A 17,619-nucleotide genomic window follows, 5' to 3' on the forward strand; every position below is an offset into this window, starting at 1 on the left:
CTCCAGAACTGAACACAGTACTCCAGGTGAGGCCTCACCAAGGACCTGTACAAGGGAATAATCACTTCCCTTTTCTTACTCTATATTCCTCTCTCTATGCAGCCCAGCATTCTTCTGGCTTTAGCTATCGCCTTGTCGCATTGTTTCGCCGACTTCAGATCATTAGACACCATCACCCCAAGGTCCCTCTCCTGCTCCGTGCACATCAGCCTTTCCCCCCCCATCGAATACAGTTCATTTGGATTTCCACTCCCCATATGCATGACTTTGCACTTCTTGGCATTGAATCTCAGCTGCCATATCTTCGACCACTCTTCCAGTTTCCTTAGATCCCGTCTCATTCTCTCCACTCCTTCTGGCGTGTCCACTCTGTTGCAGATCTTAGTGTCATCCGCAAAAAGACAAACCTTACCTTCTATCCCGTCCGCAATGTCGCTCACAAAGATATTGAACAGGACCGGTCCCAACACCGATCCTTGCGGTACACCACTTAAAACCGCTCTCTCTTCAGAGAAGGTTCCATTTACCATCACACATTGTCTTCTGTCCGTCAACCAATTTGCAATCCAGGTCACCACCTCGGCACTCACTCCCAAGCTTCTCGTTTTATTCACCAGTCTCCTGTGCGGAACCGTATCAAAAGCTTTGCTGAAATCCAAGTATATGATATCGAGTGCTCTTCCTCTATCCAATTCCTTGGTTACCCAGTCAAAAAAGTCAATCAGATTTGTCTGACAGGATCTTCCTCTGGAGAATCCATGCTGCCTCTGGTCCATCAATTCTCCGGACTGTAGATAGTTCACTATTCTCTCTTTCAACAGTGACTCCATTACTTTTCCCACCACTGAAGTGAGGCTAACTGGTCTGTAGTTACCAGCCTCCTCTCTGTTCCCACTCTTGTGAAGAGGGACCACCACCGCTCTTCTCCAATCACTCGGCACCACTCCCGTTTCTAGGGATCTATTGAACAGGTCATGATTGCATATCTCCAATAGAGGACCTCAAGAACCTAAATTACAACTGGGTGAATATTTTTTTCAATAAGGTTAACAAGTTCTCAAATTTTAAGACTTTAAAATTGACATCAGAATTTTAAATTCAATACACTTAGAAATGGGAAGCCAATGAAGATCATATAGTAGTGGGGAAAAACGGTCCCATCTATGACCACCAGAAATCAAACGGGCTGCAAAATTTTGCAATACCTCAATATGGCCAAGACAAAGCTCCTTATCATTCTCTCCAAGCCAACCTCCCCTCTTCCTCCTTTCTCTGTTTGTGGATAACACGATTATCCTCCCTGTCCCCTTAGCCCGGTCCTCTCTCTTTTTAGACTCCTTTTCTACACATATCCAAAACACTGCTAAAATGTGCCATTTTTCTCTGTAACATCACCAAAATCCATTACTTCCTTTTTGAACACACTAACAGAACCTTTATCCAATTTCTCATCTCCTCCCTTTTAGAGTACTGCAACCTGTTCCTCACAAGTCTCCCGGTGAGCCATCTCTCACTACAATCTGTCCTAAATTCAGCTGCATGACTTATCTTTCGCCAAAGTCCCTACACTCACATAACCTCTCTTCTGAAGTCACTACATTGGCTCCCTATCCACTCCCACATACAGATCAAGCTCCTATTTCTCACCTAAAAATGCCTTCATTCAATAGCACCTCGCTACCTTTTCTCTCTTCACACCCATCCTTGTGCACTTCACTTATCAAAGTCACTCCTACATGTGCCCTTCTCTACTGTCAATTCCTGACTCTATGATATCCACCTGTCTGCACTGTATGCTTGGAATAGTCTTCCTGAAGTGGTGCATTATGCTCCTTCTCTTGCTGTGTTTAAATCCCATCTAAAGAGCCACCTTTTTGAGGCAGCTTTTTTTTTTTTAATTTATAATTTTAAGGTAACATTTTAAAATAGTAAATCACTAGTAAATCCCTAAAGTATCGCAGGCCTGCGATACTTTAGGGAATGAGGGGCGGGGGCCGAAACGGGGGGGTGGTCCTGCGCTAGCTCACAGAGAATGCACCGCCACGGTGCAATCGCTGCCGGTTTTGCACCCAATAGCGCCACCATAGAAGGTGTAGCTATTGGGCGTGAACTCGGACGCGAATAGGGCCTTACCTTTTCGTCGTCCACGGCGTCTTCGCGGAGTCGGCCCTGGTGACGCCCCGACTCCTCCTTTTCCGGGGCCGACTCCGCCCCCATTTTGGTATCGCATGCGATAAGGGACATTCGCGTGCGATCCGGGTGGAAAATGAGGCCCCATGTTTGCAAAATGGTAGGCATCAATAACTTGTCGAACAAAAATATTCAACATTGTAAATAGCCGTACATTAATATGAATCTCCGTAATGTACAATAAAAACTTCTCAGTTTTATTACCAGAACATGTTTTGTCTTTATTTCTTCACACCCCTCCTCCCGCCTCCCCTAACCCATAGCCGATGTTATATCGTAGTGTTGAGATTGCCAAGTTTCCCAGGGTTGCCATAGAAAATGTCAACATCCGGTTGTGTCGAATAGCGGTAAGCTTGTTCAAATAGCAGAGCTTAGATAATCTCAGGTGTACCTGTCGGATATGTGGTGGTTCAGCCTGTTTCCAAAGGTATGTGATTTCCATTCTCGCTGCCAGTATTTGGTGGATAATTATGTGCATATTTTGCTGGTACTAATGAAATATTGAGAAGAAAGAAGGCTGGCTCTCTACTAACGTGCCCCTGCCATCTCTGATATCAGCTGTATTACTGCTTCCCAATAAGGAGCCAGTTTAGGGCACCCCCATCACATATGAAGGTAAGTCCCTAGTTCACCACATGCTCTCCAGCAGTGATCGGACAGACTGCTATAAAACCGATGTTATTTAACTGGTGTAATATACCACCTGTAGAGCATCTTATACCCATGTTCTATCAGGGAGGCCGAGACTGAGCTGCACCTGATGGAGAGAAAACATTTCGACAGTTGTGCGGAGGTCAAAGTTGTCCGACGGTCCTCATCCCAATTCCTAATATGCAGTGGTGTGGCCTGTTTTCCCCCATTTAATATGGTATAAATCCAAGAAATAGTCTTTTTAATCTGATTAGAGTGGTCGCAAAACCCCTCGAATAAAGTTCTGCCCTTACCCAAATCCTCCTGAATTAGTTTCTGTGAAATATAAGACCTTATCTGACAGTAAAAGAAAGTCAGAGGGTGGTAAATGGTATTTCTACATCAGTTCTGGGAATTCATACACCTTACCCCTATTCAAAATGTGCCCCAATTGAAAACATCCATGCTTCTCCCACCTGATGGCTCTAGACTTAGACATCCCTGGAGAAAAGACCGGGTTAAAGAATATCAGCGTACTCAAATAGTATTTCCTATCTCCCACCAATCTGGGTTTCCAACGATCCCAAATTTTCAAAGTGAGCACTACAGATGGAATGCTCTTTAGCAACATCTGTCTGGCTGTATTCATTAACCATACCTGAGAGGCTTGGGCGATCTCAGACAGAAAATCCTTTTCCAATTGGACCCACCTTTTACAAAAACGTTTAGTATGCCAATCATAGGGCGTAATTGTGAAGCAACATAGTACCATTGAAGACAAGGCATACCTAAACCTCCTCTATCTTTAGGAAGGTACATAATTGAGCGTTTAATTCGAGGGGGTTGTCTTTTCCAAATAAACTGGAAAAGTTTCCTCTGCCAGGTTTGTAACACTTTTACTGGAATCTCAATAGGAAGAGTTTGAAATAGATATCCCAACCTAGCAAGCACATTCATTTTAATGGTGGATATTCTACCCAGCCATGACAGATCCGTAGGTTCCCATGTTTGAAGATCCACCAAAATCTTTCCCCAGAGGCCCTCGTAATTAATCCTATATAGTTCATCCAAATTGGAGCTTATTTTCACCCCTAGGTATTTTAATGCGTTGTGAACTATTTTGAAAGGATACATCATTTTTACTTGCCTCAATTGAGTAGCATTGAGGGTGATATTCAACAGTTCAGATTTGTCCATATTCATTTTATATCCTGATACTGCGCTAAATTTTTTGAACTCCTCGATCAGTGGTTGCAATGAGTTAATGGGCTGTGCTATAGTAAATAAAATGTCATCAGCAAACATTGTAAGTATATATTCCTGGCCCCTGACCCCGACTCCCCCAATCTCCTTATTTCCCCGGATCTTTATGGCTAATGGTTCCAAATATAAGGCAAAGAGGAGCAGAGATAAAGGACATCTCTGCCGAGTTCCACACTCAATGTCAAAGGAGTTTGAGTAGCCCCCATTCACTTTAAAATGTGCTGAGATGATCGTCTAAACCTTTTAATCCACGTAAGGAAATTCCCTCCTAATCCTATAAAGTCCAGGACTGAAAACAAATAATCCCAGTGAACGAGATCAAACGCTTTTTCCGCGTCTACTGTAAGCAGGATCATAGGTATTAGGGATGATTGTGCATACCAAATAATATTGACCACCCTTCGCACTTTGTCAGTAGCTAATCGCCCCAGAACAAAGCCTGTTTGATCTGAGTGGATCAGTTGCAGAGCCACTCGACTTAATCGTGTGGCCAGAATTTTCGCTAAAAGTTTTAAGTCCAGATTGATGAGGGATATTGGCCTATAGGATCTGCACTGTGTGTTATCCCTGCCTGGGTTAGCTAAGGTGGTAATGCCGGCTTTGTTGGTATGAGGTGTAAAGCAACCATGATCTAGTAGGCTATTAAACGCCTCCACCAGGGGTTGTGCAATTACCGTTCTTAATTTTTTATAGAATCCGGCAAAAAAGCCGTCGCTTCCAGGTGCCTTCCCCAGTTTCAGACCCTTTATAGCTTTATTAACTTCCATCATGGTGATTTTATGATTAAGACTGACCGTATGGGATTCCCCTAGACGCGGTAGGGGGATATCTTTTAGGTATTCATTAATCTCTGTCTGAGAGATCCGCCCTGCTAGTATATAACTGTTGATATAACTGTGAATTGGTGCCTGATACCCTCATTGTCTGTAACCAACTCACCCTGGGCATTGCAAATTTTTAAAATTTGATTATGAACTGCTCAAGCCCTAAGTTTCCAAGCTAATAGACGACCTGCCTTATTACCCCCCCCCCCCCTCAAAAAACTCCTGTTTGGCTTTGTCCAACTGAAAGGTAATTTCCTTCATAGACAATTCATGCAATTTTCTACGTAATTGTTCCAATTGAGAGCTTAAGCGAGGCTTAGGATTTCTTTTATGTTTGATTTCAATCTTGCCAATCTGTTGGACCAAAGCTACCCTTCTCGAATTCTCCTCTTTTCTCAGGTAGGAAGCTCTCGCAATCCTCTTCCCTCTGGCTACAACCTTAAAATATTCCCAAACTGTGATTGCCGACATCCCCCCTGTGTTATTTACCAACAAATATTGGGCCATCTCTTGTTCAAAGAGCGCACAATAATCCTGGTCGTTTAATAAACTCTCATTCAATCTTCAATATTTCTCCCCCGTCTGCATTCCCAAGCCTTTAAGCAGAATCCATATGGCAGCATGATCAGACCACGTAATTGGGGCGATCCCAGCCTCCTGCATCTTATTAAAGAAACAAAGCGGAAACCGATCCAATATTGCTGGTAAGCGAAGAAAAAAAGGGAGATCTGTGTAAAAAGAAGCCTTTATTGAAAATTGCCCGACTCTGGCCAAGTTTCGCTTTCACAAGCACTGCCTCAGGGGCTACTGTTTTAACTGGTTTCTTTGAATTTTGAGAAATTCAGTAGAAAGTCATCACAGATTGTCAATAACCAATCTCAGTGCTGTTGATACAGTCAATCTTGCATATGTGATTTTATAAGCTGGCAAACAGGCACGATTATTATTGAGTCCAAGCTGTTTATTGCCGTGTCTTACAGTGTGTATAAGATAACAACTTCTTTGTATTCATACCGTCATTGTGACCATCGGCAAGAGACTGTAGACATGGCACTACAGAGCTTGAACTCAATAATAATCGTGCCTGTTTGCCAGCTTATAAGAGTCGGGCAAGTTTCAATAAAGGCTTCTTTTCACACCGATCTCCCTTTTTTTCTTCCTTTATTAATCAAAGCCTTTTCCACTAAAAAGAAATCAATCCGTGAATATGACTGATGAATTTTGGAGTAGAAGGTGTAATTACGTTCCGTGGGATTGAGTAATCTCCAGACATCTATAAGGTTCCACTCCCTCATAAATGATTTCAAGACTTTCCTATTAGATCCGGAGGAACCCTTGCTACCTCCACTGGAGTCTAAGAAGGGATACCTGGTCATATTAAAGTCGTCGTCCCCCCTATGATAAGTGTCCCTTCTACCCATTGTTTCATAGTAGCCGATAATTTCCCTAGAAACTGTCCCTGCCCAGAATTTGACACATATACATTCACCAAAGTGTATAAAGATTTATCCAACATAAATTTGAGGATGATATACCACCCTGTTGTATCACGCAAAACTGATAATACATTCATTGTAATAGACTGTGAGAAGATAATCACCCCCCGCCCCCCATACCTATTATATTTAGTAGCAGCAGAGAAATATTGAGTGGGAAAATGGACACCATCAGTTTTTCATATCTCCCCTTCAAGTGGGTTTCCTGACAAAAAAGTATGTCTACTTTATCCCTTATAGCATCTCGTAGTAAACATTTTCTCTTAAAGCCTGAATTCAGCCCCTTAACATTCCAGGAGCATATTTTGAGGTCCCACCATTGGTATCTGGAAACACGGATGCTATCCTCCTTCCTCCCCAAGCAGAAGTGGCCCACTAATATTCGACCCATTTTCGGAGGACGTTTAGCCAGAATTGCTGCTGCGTGGCTTTCCCCCCACTACACAACCAGACGAACCGGTGCTCACGGTTAGTCCCTGATAACTTGACCCTGGTTAATGGCCCATCACCCACCCACCCTTCTCCCAACCCCCTCCCAGTCCCCCCCTCCCCCTGGATGCCCCATTGCTGGAGCAGTTAAGCACCAGGCCATTCTTTATGATGCTTATGTCCAGGGATACAAGAACCCTTAGATTTTGGTAGAAAGCATATTTTTTTATTTATTAATATAAGTATTCTTGGGAGATGCTGATGCCATTTCTTTGACAAACTGACTACCAGCAGTGATCCTTCTTTTATAGATAACATACAATATTGCAGAAGATTCTAGTGTTGCATGACTACCCAAAGAATCATTTACATTGGTTGTCATGTCAACAGCATGATACGATCATCCCTAAACTGTCCTGATTACTTCTCCCAGGTGGGGCCAATTTACCATCACTCTCTAGAAAGTCCTTTGTTCTGTTAGAATCTTGCTGGTCAGGGTAATTAACACATCTGAAGTTGTGTTTACAGATTCTCCTAAGAATAGTGCCTCTTATTATGATAGTATAGCCTGAAGTTCCCGCCGTTGACTTCTGCTTTGTGTGACCCTATGATTAGGCATCACCTTATGGAGCCAGCTTGATTGCCTGTCCAGATGTCCTGGGAATTCTGCAAGTCATTCTCAATAAGTCACTTAAGAGTTCATGCAGCCAAGGCAGGCTAAGAAACAAGAGGATTCTGGGGCATTTGCCTTTCTCCATGTTGGTTTTCTGTTCAGGCACACTCACAGTGGACTGACATCACACACAGTGCTCAGATATTCGTATCATCCCCAGCTCTCTATAGCCAAGGGCCTCATAAAATAAAGCAAATACACAAAGTTCCCTCGTATCAGTCGATATAAATGATGAACTTGGTAAACCACCAGCATCAACTTCAACTGCAGCTGGCTGAACTCCGCAGCAGTATTAAAACCAACAGTGATGAAAAGGTAAAAAAAGATAGGTCAACAAAAGTCTCACGACTCTTCAAGTGTTATAGTTCCCTGCTGTAGATGATCTTCTCGACTGTCTTCTGAGGCGCTTGCCTTCATGCTGGACTCGTCCCACCTCTGGGATTTTTCTCCAGTAGGATGAGAAGGTAATATGCCGTCTGTTTTGTCCCCGGATTTCAGAAGTCCCGCCGCTCGTAGGAGTTCCACTGCTTCTTGCACTGATTTTACCTTATTTGTCATACCCTAAATCGTAAATTGCAATCCAAACGGGAATAGCCATTTATATCTGTGGTTATGCGCTCTCAAAATTTGTAGGACTTCTCTAAACTCCCGCCTTTTCCTACTCGTGATAGCAGAAAAGTCTTGGAAAATCTCAATTTTCTCTCCATGCTACTGTAAGTCCTTAATTTGGCGTGCTTTTCATATAATCTGTTCTTTTAATGCATATTCATGAAACCACACCACTATGTCCCTCGGAGTGTTTCCTCTGGGCCTAGTAGGCACCCTATGTGCTCTCTTGAGTTTGATACTGGGAGGTTGTGCAGCTTCATTGGCATTGGAGGCAGAAAATATGAGAAGACATATGTCTTTCATAATTTTGTCACAGTCTAGGTATGCTTCCCCTTCAGGAACTCCTCTGATTCTCAGGTTTACTCGCCCAGATCGATTTTCCAGGTCTTCTAGCCAAGCTTGCTGATCTGCTATTTCCTTTTTAATATGAGTGAGGCCTTGCTGATTCGCCATTAGCATGGCCTCCTGCTCGCTAAATTGCGTTTCCAGGCTGTCCAAGCGATCTCCCAGCGCAGCACACTTGAGCCTCATTTCCCCTGCGATCGTTCTCAATTCTTCTCTTAAGGACCCCATTCCTTCCTTTATTTCCCGAAACCAGCTGCAAAAATCCTCCCGGGTGATAGCGGGGTCAACCAATGGGGATGGGGGAGAGGTGCAGGTTGGCGCACTTACGGGCAGGTCTCCAGGCTCCTCCTCGCATAGGCCTGTATCCTGCCTGTCCGGCGCTGTTTCAAAAGAGAATTGCCACAGATCAGCGATTTTCTTGCGCAGCGACACAGTTCACTATCTGCAGTGATTTCGCTGTGTTTGTGATATTCTTTGAGGACGAATTACCCACTTAGAAAAGGGTTGCTAATATTCTTGGCCCGGAGCTTGAGGATCAAGCGGCCATCTGAGCCGGTGACGTCACTTCCTCCATTTTGAGGCTGCTTTTAAATATCATAATGCCTCTGTATCATTCCATGGTGTGACCTCATCTTGAGCATTTGCACAGTTCTGGTCACCACATCTCAAAAAAGATATAGCAGAATTAGAAAAGGTACAGAAAAGGGCAATCAAAATGATAGAGGGGATGGAATAATTCCCCTGTGAAGAAAGGCTAAAAAGGTTAGGTCTTTTCAGTTTGGAGAGGAGATGGCTGAGGGGAGATAAGATAGAGGTCTATAAAATAATGAGTGGAGGGGAACGAGTAAACGTTAATCAGTTATTTACTCTTTTGAAATGTACAAAGACCAGGGGACACACAATGAAGTTACTAGGTGATGCATTTAAAACTAGTAAAAGAAAATATATTTTTACTCATTGCATAATTAAACTCTGGAATTCATTTGCAGAGGATGTGGTGAAAGATATTAGTGTAGCTGCATGCAAAAAAGGTTTGGACAAATTACTGGAGGAAAAGTCCATAATACATTATTTAGGTAGAGTTGCAGAAATTCACTGCTTATCTCTGGGACAAGAACATAAGAAAATGCCATACTGGTCCATCAAGCCCAGCATCCTGTTTTCAACAGTGGCCAATCCATGCTACAAGTACCTGGCAAGTACCCAAAAACTAAGTATATCCCTTGCTACTGATGCTAGTACTAGCGGTGGCTATTTTCTAAGTCAACTTGATTAATAGCAGATAATGGACTTCTCCAACCCTTTTTTTAAACCCAGCTACACTAACTACATCCCCTGGCAACAAATTCCAGAGTTTAATTGTGCATTGAATGAAAAAGAATTTTCTCCAATTAGTTTTAAATGAGCTACATGCTAACTTCATGGAGTGCCCCCTAGTCCTTTTATTATGTGAAAGAGTAAATAACCGATTCACATTTTAAAGACCTCTATCATATCCCTCCATCAGCTGTCTCTTCTCCAAGCTTTTCCTCTTAGGGGAGCTGTTCCATCTCCTTTATCATTTTGGTCATCCTTCTCTGTACCTTCTCCGTTGCAACTATATCTTTTTTGAGATGCAGCGACCAGAAATGTACACAGTATTCAAGGTGTGGTCTTGCCATGGAGCGATACAGAAGCATTATGTTATTTTCCATTTTATTCACCATTCCCTTCCTAATAATTCCTAACATTGTTTGCTTTTTTGACTGCCGCAGCACACTGAGCTGACAATTTCAATGTATTATCCACCATGATGCCTACATCTCTGTCCTGGGTGGTAGCTCCTAATATGGAACCTAACATCGTGTAACTATAGCATGGGTTATTTTTCCCTATATGCATCACCTTGCCCTTATCCACATTAAATGTTATCTGCCATTTGGATGCCCAATTTTCCAGTCTCACAAGGTCTTCCTACAATTTATCACAATCTGCTTGTGATTTAACTACTCTGAAGAGTTTTGTATCATCTGCAAATTTGATTACCTCACTCATCGTATTCCTTTCCAGATCATTTATAAATATATTGTAAAGCACAGGTCCCAGTACAGATCCTTGAGGCACTCCACTGCCCACCCCCCTCCACTGAGAAAATTGTCCATTTAATTCTACTCTGTTTCCTGTCTTTTAACCAGTTTGTAATCCATGATAGGACATCACCACTTATCCCATTATTTTTTACTTATCTTAGAAGCCTCTCATAGGGGACTTTGTCAAAAGCCTTCTGAAAATCCAAATACACCACATCTACCGGTTTCACCTTTATCCACGTTTATCCACCCCTTCAAAAAAAAAAAAGTAGATTTGTGAGGCAAGACTTCCCTTGGGTAAATCCATGCTTGCTGTGTCCCATTAAATCATGTCTGTCTAAATGTTTTGTGATTTTATTCTTTGTAACAGTTTCCACGATTTTTCCCAGCACTGAAATCAGGCTCACCGGTCTAGTTTCCTGAATCACTGCTGGAGCTCTCTTTAAATATTAAGGTTACATTCTAACCATTCTCTTACTTTATGAAATGCCCCAAATGTTTTGTCCTGTATGCTTGATTTATTAGATTGTAAGTTCTACAGAGCATGGACAAGAAAATTACTTCTTACCTGCTAATTTTCGTTCCTGTAGTACTAGGATCAGTCCAGACGGTGGGTTATGTCCCCCGTCCAGCAGATGGAGTCAGAGTAAAACTTCGAGGGTGCTGGTATATAAACTGGTGCACCCTCCTAGATCCTCAGTATCGAGAATATCAAAGCCAAGCCAGAAAACTGGACAGACCAAGGATGATGGATCAAGCATAAACTCAACCAAAGATTGAAACTGTGAACAAATTTATGCAACATGCAATAAGAACTGTTAAACATAACAACACACAGAAGACCACTACCCCCGAGAGGGAAGGAGCAGCGAGCAGAAGGACAGTAGAGAATAGTCGAGCAGGTTCATACCGGGTGGGCGTCTGGACTGATCCTAGTACTACAGGAACGAAAATTAGCAGGTAAGAAGTAATTTTCTTTTCCCTGTACGTACAGGATCAGTCCAGACGGTGGGATGTACCAAAGCTTCCCTACACCGGGTGGGTCCCTGAGAACCCTGCTCGAAGTACCCTGTCCCCAAATGAACCAGACTCCGTCATCGGTACGTGGAGACGGTAGTGTCTGGCAAAAGTGTGGAGAGACTTCCAAGTCGCCGCCCAGCAGATTTCTTGTATGGAGACGAGCTGAGACTCTGCATGGGAAGTTGCCTGAGCTCGCAACGAATGCGCCTTGATACCCACCGGAGGATCCTTCCCGGAACCAATGTAAGCAGCAGCCACCGCCTCTTTAAGCCAGCGTGCGATGGTAGTCTTGGACGCCTGCCGGCCCTTTCTAGCACCCGACCAGAGTACAAAGAGATGGTCGGAGAGTCGAAAGTCATTCGTCACCTCCAAATAGCGAAGAAGCGCTCGTTTGACGTCCAGGCACCGAAGCGCCGCCGGGGCGTCCCCTGGGAAGGCTGGAAGTTCCACCACCTGGTTCATGTGAAACGATGAGACCACCTTAGGCAAGAACGAAGGAACCGTCCGCAGGGAAACCCCGGAGTCCGTGAACCGCAGGAAGGGCTCCCTGCACGACAGCGCCTGTAGTTCCGAGATACGCCTTGCCGAAGCTATTGCAACCAGGAAAATCGTCTTTAGGGTGACGTCTTTGATGGAAGCGTGACGCAAGGGCTCGAAGGGGAGCCCCCCCAGGGCTCTCAGCACCAAGTTGAGATTCCAGGAGGAACAAAGAGGACGCACCGGCGGCCGCAAGTGCTTAACTCCCCTAAGGAACCGGGATATATCCGGATGAGACGATGGGTCCGGTCTACCGGAGGCGCGAGCCAAGGACGCGAGGGCCGACATCTGTACTCGGAGCGAATTGTAGGAAAGACCCTTTTCCAGCCCATCCTGCAAAAACGCCAAGATGTGATGGCGGGAAGCTGCGGTCGCGAGGGCCCCCCGCGCCGAGCACCAGACCTCAAAGACCTTCCAGACCCTTACGTAGGCGATCGACGTTGAAGCCTTACGCGCCTTGAGGAGGGTGTCCACCACAGAAACAGCGTAGCCCCTGTTCAGAAGCGCCCTCCTCTCAAAAGCCACGCCGCAAGACAGAAGGGTTCCGCCTGTTCCAAAAATACTGGGCCCTGATGCAGGAGCCGTGGAAGGTGCACGAGTCGGAGGGGCCCGTCCACCGACACGCCGAGCAGATCCGCAAACCACGGACGCCGCGGCCATTCCGGAGCCACTATGATGACCTGGCCGTGGTGCCGTTCCACCCTCCAAATCACCTTTCCCACCAGTGGCCAGGGGGGAAAAACATACAGTAGAATCTGAGTGGGCCAGGGGAGAGCCAGAGCATCGACGCCTTCCGCGCCTCGCTCTCGTCTTCGGCTGAAGAACCGAGGAGCTTTTGCGTTGGCGGCGGACGCCATGAGATCCATCGCCGGCGTCCCCCACCTGCGGGAGATCAGCGACATCGCCTCGTCGGAGAGAGACCACTCCCCCGGATCCAACGCTTGACGACTCAGAAAGTCTGCTTGAATGTTGTCCACCCCAGCAATGTGGGATGCCGCCAGCTGGTCCAGGAAACGTTCCGCCCACGCCATCAGGCGCGCGGCCTCCCCTGCGACAAGACGACTCCTGGTGCCCCCCTGCCGGTTGATGTATGCCACCGTCGTCGCATTGTCCGAGAGGACCCGAACCGCTCGTCCCCTGATCAGAGGCAGGAACTGTACCAGGGCTAGCCGAACCGCCCTTGTCTCCAGGCGGTTGATTGACCAGGTAGACTGCTCCACCGTCCACCTGCCCTGAGCCGAGCTCCGGAGACACACTGCCCCCCAACCGGACAAGCTTGCATCGGTAGTGACCACTACCCAGTCCGGCGTTTCCAGGGAACATCCTTGAGTTAGGTTCCTGGGGTCCAGCCACCACCTCAGACTGGACCGGGCGGCCGGGGGAAGAGTCCTGGGAAACTGGTTTCCATCTCGATAGCAAGGACATTTGCAGAGGCCGCAGGTGTGCAAAGGCCCAGGGCACCAAGCTGATCGCAAACGCCATGGAACCCAGAACTTGGAGATAGTCCCACGCCGTGTGTGTCTGAAGAGACGCAAACCGGACGATTAGATCCCGCAGCGCTTGAGCCTTGTCCGGACGCAGGAATACCTTGCCCAGAGCCGTGTCGAACCGCGCTCCCAGAAAATCCAACTGTTGGGCTGGCTTCAGGCTGCTCTTGCTGAAGTTCACCACCCAGCCAAGGGACTGAAGGAAAGACACCACCCTGTCGACTGCCGCCCGTCCCTGCGACAGAGACTTCGCACGAATGAGCCAGTCGTCCAAGTACGGGTGAACCAGGACGCCTTCTTTCCGGAGCGCGGCCGCTGCCACCACCATAATCTTCGTGAAGGTTCTGGGCGTGGTCGCCAGGCCGAAAGGCAGCGCCTGAAACTGAAAATGTTGACCCAAGATTTTGAAACGAAGGAATCTGTGATGGGCCGGATGAATAGGGATATGTAGATATGCTTCCGTGAGGTCGAGGGAAGCTAAGAACTCCCCTTGATGAACCGCCGCAATGACCGAGCGGAGTGTTTCCATGCGAAACTTGGAGACACAGAGCACCTTGTTGATTTCCTTGAGGTCCAGAATGGGACGAAAGGCTCCGTCCTTCTTGGGGACCACGACGTAAATCGAATAATGCCCCGAGCCCACCTCTCCGAAGGGGACGGGCGAGATGGCTCCCAGGGTCAGCAGCCTGTCCAGAGTGTGCTGCACCCCCTGTCTCTTGATACTTGACCCGCAGGGGGAGAAGACGAACCGATCCCTGGGGGCCCGCACAAATTCCAACGCGTAACCTTCTCTTACAATATCCAGGACCCATTGGTCCGTGGTGATGTTGGTCCATTCCTCGCGAAACAAAGCGATGCGACCTCCAATCCGGGGCAGCGAGGAGTGGACTGGCCTGACATCATTGGGAAGGCTTGCCTGAGGCTCCCTGAGCCGAGGAGTCCCTGGCCGGTCTGCGACCTCGAAAGGGCCGCGTCCACGTTTGCGACCTGGTGGAAGGTGTCCTAGGGCTCTGTGTTCTGGAGCCTCGGTAACGCCTCTGGGGGCGGTAGCGGTTCCTGGAAGTTCCAGTGTACGAACGAAAACCACGCTGCCGGTCCTCAGGCAACCTGTGGACCGAATTTTCCCCCAGGGTCTTGATGATCTGATCAAGGTCTTCACCAAAGAGAAACCTGCCCTTGAAGGGCAGAGCTCCCAGACTCGCCTTAGAGGAGGCGTCCGCCGCCCAATTCCTGAGCCACAGGAGTCTTCTGGCAGAGACGGCTGATGCCATGTTCCTTGCCAGGACCCTCAGCAGGTCGTGCAGAGAATCCGCCCCGTAAGCAATGACCGCCTCCAGGCGGTCAGCCTGGGCTGCCTCCTCGGGCGGTAACTGTTGAGAGGTGAGGAGCTGTTGAACCCATCTAAGCCCGGCTCTCTGAGTCAGCGAACCGCAGATAGCCGCCCGGACCCCCAGCGCCGAGACTTCGAAGATCTTCTTGAGGGCGACCTCCAGCTTTCTATCCGAAATATCTCGCAGCGCGGTGCCCCCTGTGACCGGGATGGTAGTTCTCTTGGTGACGGCGGACACCGCTGAATCAACCTTGGGGACCCTGAGTAGGTCCAGAAAGTCCCCCGGAAGAGGGTAGAGCTTGTCCATCGCCCTGCCAACCCGAAGGGACGCCTCCGGGTTATCCCACTCCCGCACCAGAAGATGGAGAAACGAATCATGAATGGGAAAGGTCTTCGCTACGGGACGCAGACCTGCTAAGACAGGGTCACCCTTGGAGGTAGCTGAGGCTACGGAGGGAGCCGGGGGTCCCGGGGGTTCCACGGGAGGGTCGAGGTCCAACTCCTTGAGAACGTGGGGAATGAGCTCCGCCAATTCTTCCTTGCGAAAGATGCGAAGGACCCGCGGATCATCGCATTCCAGGTGCGCTGCTAGGGCCAAATCGTCATCCACTTGTGACACTGGATCGCCCCCCAGGTTCGGGGCGGGTGACGGGCCCCCCAGGGAGAGTGGTATACTCAGGGGCAACCTGGTGCCGCCCCCTCCGGTCCCCGGTAGCGCAGCCGCAACACCCGAGGGCCTGGGGACCTTGGCGGGAGGAGGAGAGAAAGCTGTCCCCCCCTGAGGGCTCAGGCTCTGCAAATACGCCTGGTGCATAAGCACCACAAAGTCCGCTGAAAAACTGAGCGGGCCCGTCGAGGGAGAGGGCAGCGGGTCCCTGGGGAGTCCAGATGTGGAAGGCAGAGGCCCCGAATCCGAGGTCGGGGGGGCGGACGGCAAAAAATCTTCAGCGGGCTCCTCCGTGTCCGAGTCCGCGCTGCATTCTAGGTCCAAGATGGCCGCCGCTCCCGCCAAAGACGGGGGCGGGGCTAGCCCTCGAGGCCCGCGGCGCTCCTGGCGCGGCGGCGAAACTGTCGGCGGGGCGCCGCTCGTCTCCCCCCTGGGGAGACAACGACCGCATGGCCCGTCCCTCGAGGCGCCCTGACCCGGGCCGCCGCAGGACGGACAGCGCGCGCGTTGCATCGCGCCGAAGGGACGCCTCCGAGTGCCGCACGCCGGGAGAAGCCCCCCCCCGGGAAAGCCTGAGATCGCGGCGCGGGAAGAGCGGGCTCGCCGTGCCTGCCCACACCCGCCCAAACACCCTCAACCCCGGGGACGGCAAGGGAATGGGACCTCCGTGCCGTCTGCGGCCCTGGGGAATGAAGCGTCGCAGGGCCGTGGGGGAGGTGAGACGCCGCAACGGTAAGGAGGGGAGAGGCTGGCCCTACCAGCATCCACCTCAAAACGCGCCCAAACCTGCGCTGAAAGAAAAAGGAACACAAGACAATAAAAACTACCCCCAAGCTTACCCCTGCAGATCCCAAGAAGAGAAGAATAAACGAGGTAAGAGGCAGTCCTGATGGCAGGCTGATCAGGGGAGCCCAGAAACCCCGGCTCCCTGCTGACCGAAACAAAATACTTTTTTTTTTTTTTTTTTTTTTCAAAGAACTTGATCCATCAACAAAAGAAAGAATAATATATATATAGAGTAATAAACCCTAAATTTGGGGAAACAACGAGATCCCCTCCTCACATTTGCTGGAGGATCTAGGAGGGTGCACCAGTTTATATACCAGCACCCTCGAAGTTTTACTCTGACTCCATCTGCTGGACGGGGGACATAACCCACCGTCTGGACTGATCCTGTACGTACAGGGAATGTTCTTTTTGTATGTTTGTACAGCACTGCAAATTTTGTATAGCGCTTATAGAAATGTGTATTAGTAGAAGTAGTAGAGTAAGAGATGGAAGAAAGTGGTCTCCTAATCCACGAAGACTTAAGGACTTACATTTCCTTCCTGCAGGAAAGGATATTAGACTTTTTTTTTTATACCAGTAAAGGTATAGCTATGGCACTGAGAGGAAAATGACCAAGTATGTTTTTTTGTGAATATATTTGTTAGTTTTCCATCATTAATAACAAATAACCACACCCCCAATACAATCATGAGGTAATACAAAACAAACCATCCATTTCCCCTCTCCCTACTCCTCACAGTGTGCAACGATCATTAGGAAACAAAAGACTGACATTTTATAAGCTGTTGTCAGACTTCTTTCATCTCCGGAAATTAAATGTAGATTGTACATCCTTCAGTAAACTGCTTATGAACACACCACATCAGGTTTGCTGGAATAGTCGTGGTGATGCGTGAGGCTTCAAAGCCCAAGGCCTTTAATCCAAGTGAAGTAATTCTTTCAATTCCACCATATAGAGGGCACATCTGCAGATAACCGGTTAGCTCGTATACATTGTTTTGCTGTACATAAAGCTCTAATCACAAACCTCAAAGCAAACTTGGGATAATGGAGAGCTTCCAGCGTTATGCATAAAATACAAAAAGATGATAGCAAAGACACTTTTTTAAAATAGTGAACATGAATTCAAGTACTATTTCCCAAAAGTATCGTAGGGGTAGACACTCCTAGAGATCATGACATAAAGTAGCATTGCCCTTTGAACATTTCATGCAGGAAGAAGTAGCGCACAGGCCCACTTTGAATGCTCTAAGAGGGCGAA

The sequence above is a fragment of the Rhinatrema bivittatum genome, chromosome 3, assembly GCF_901001135.1.
Source record: "Rhinatrema bivittatum chromosome 3, aRhiBiv1.1, whole genome shotgun sequence".
In the NCBI taxonomy this organism is placed as follows: domain Eukaryota; kingdom Metazoa; phylum Chordata; class Amphibia; order Gymnophiona; family Rhinatrematidae; genus Rhinatrema; species Rhinatrema bivittatum.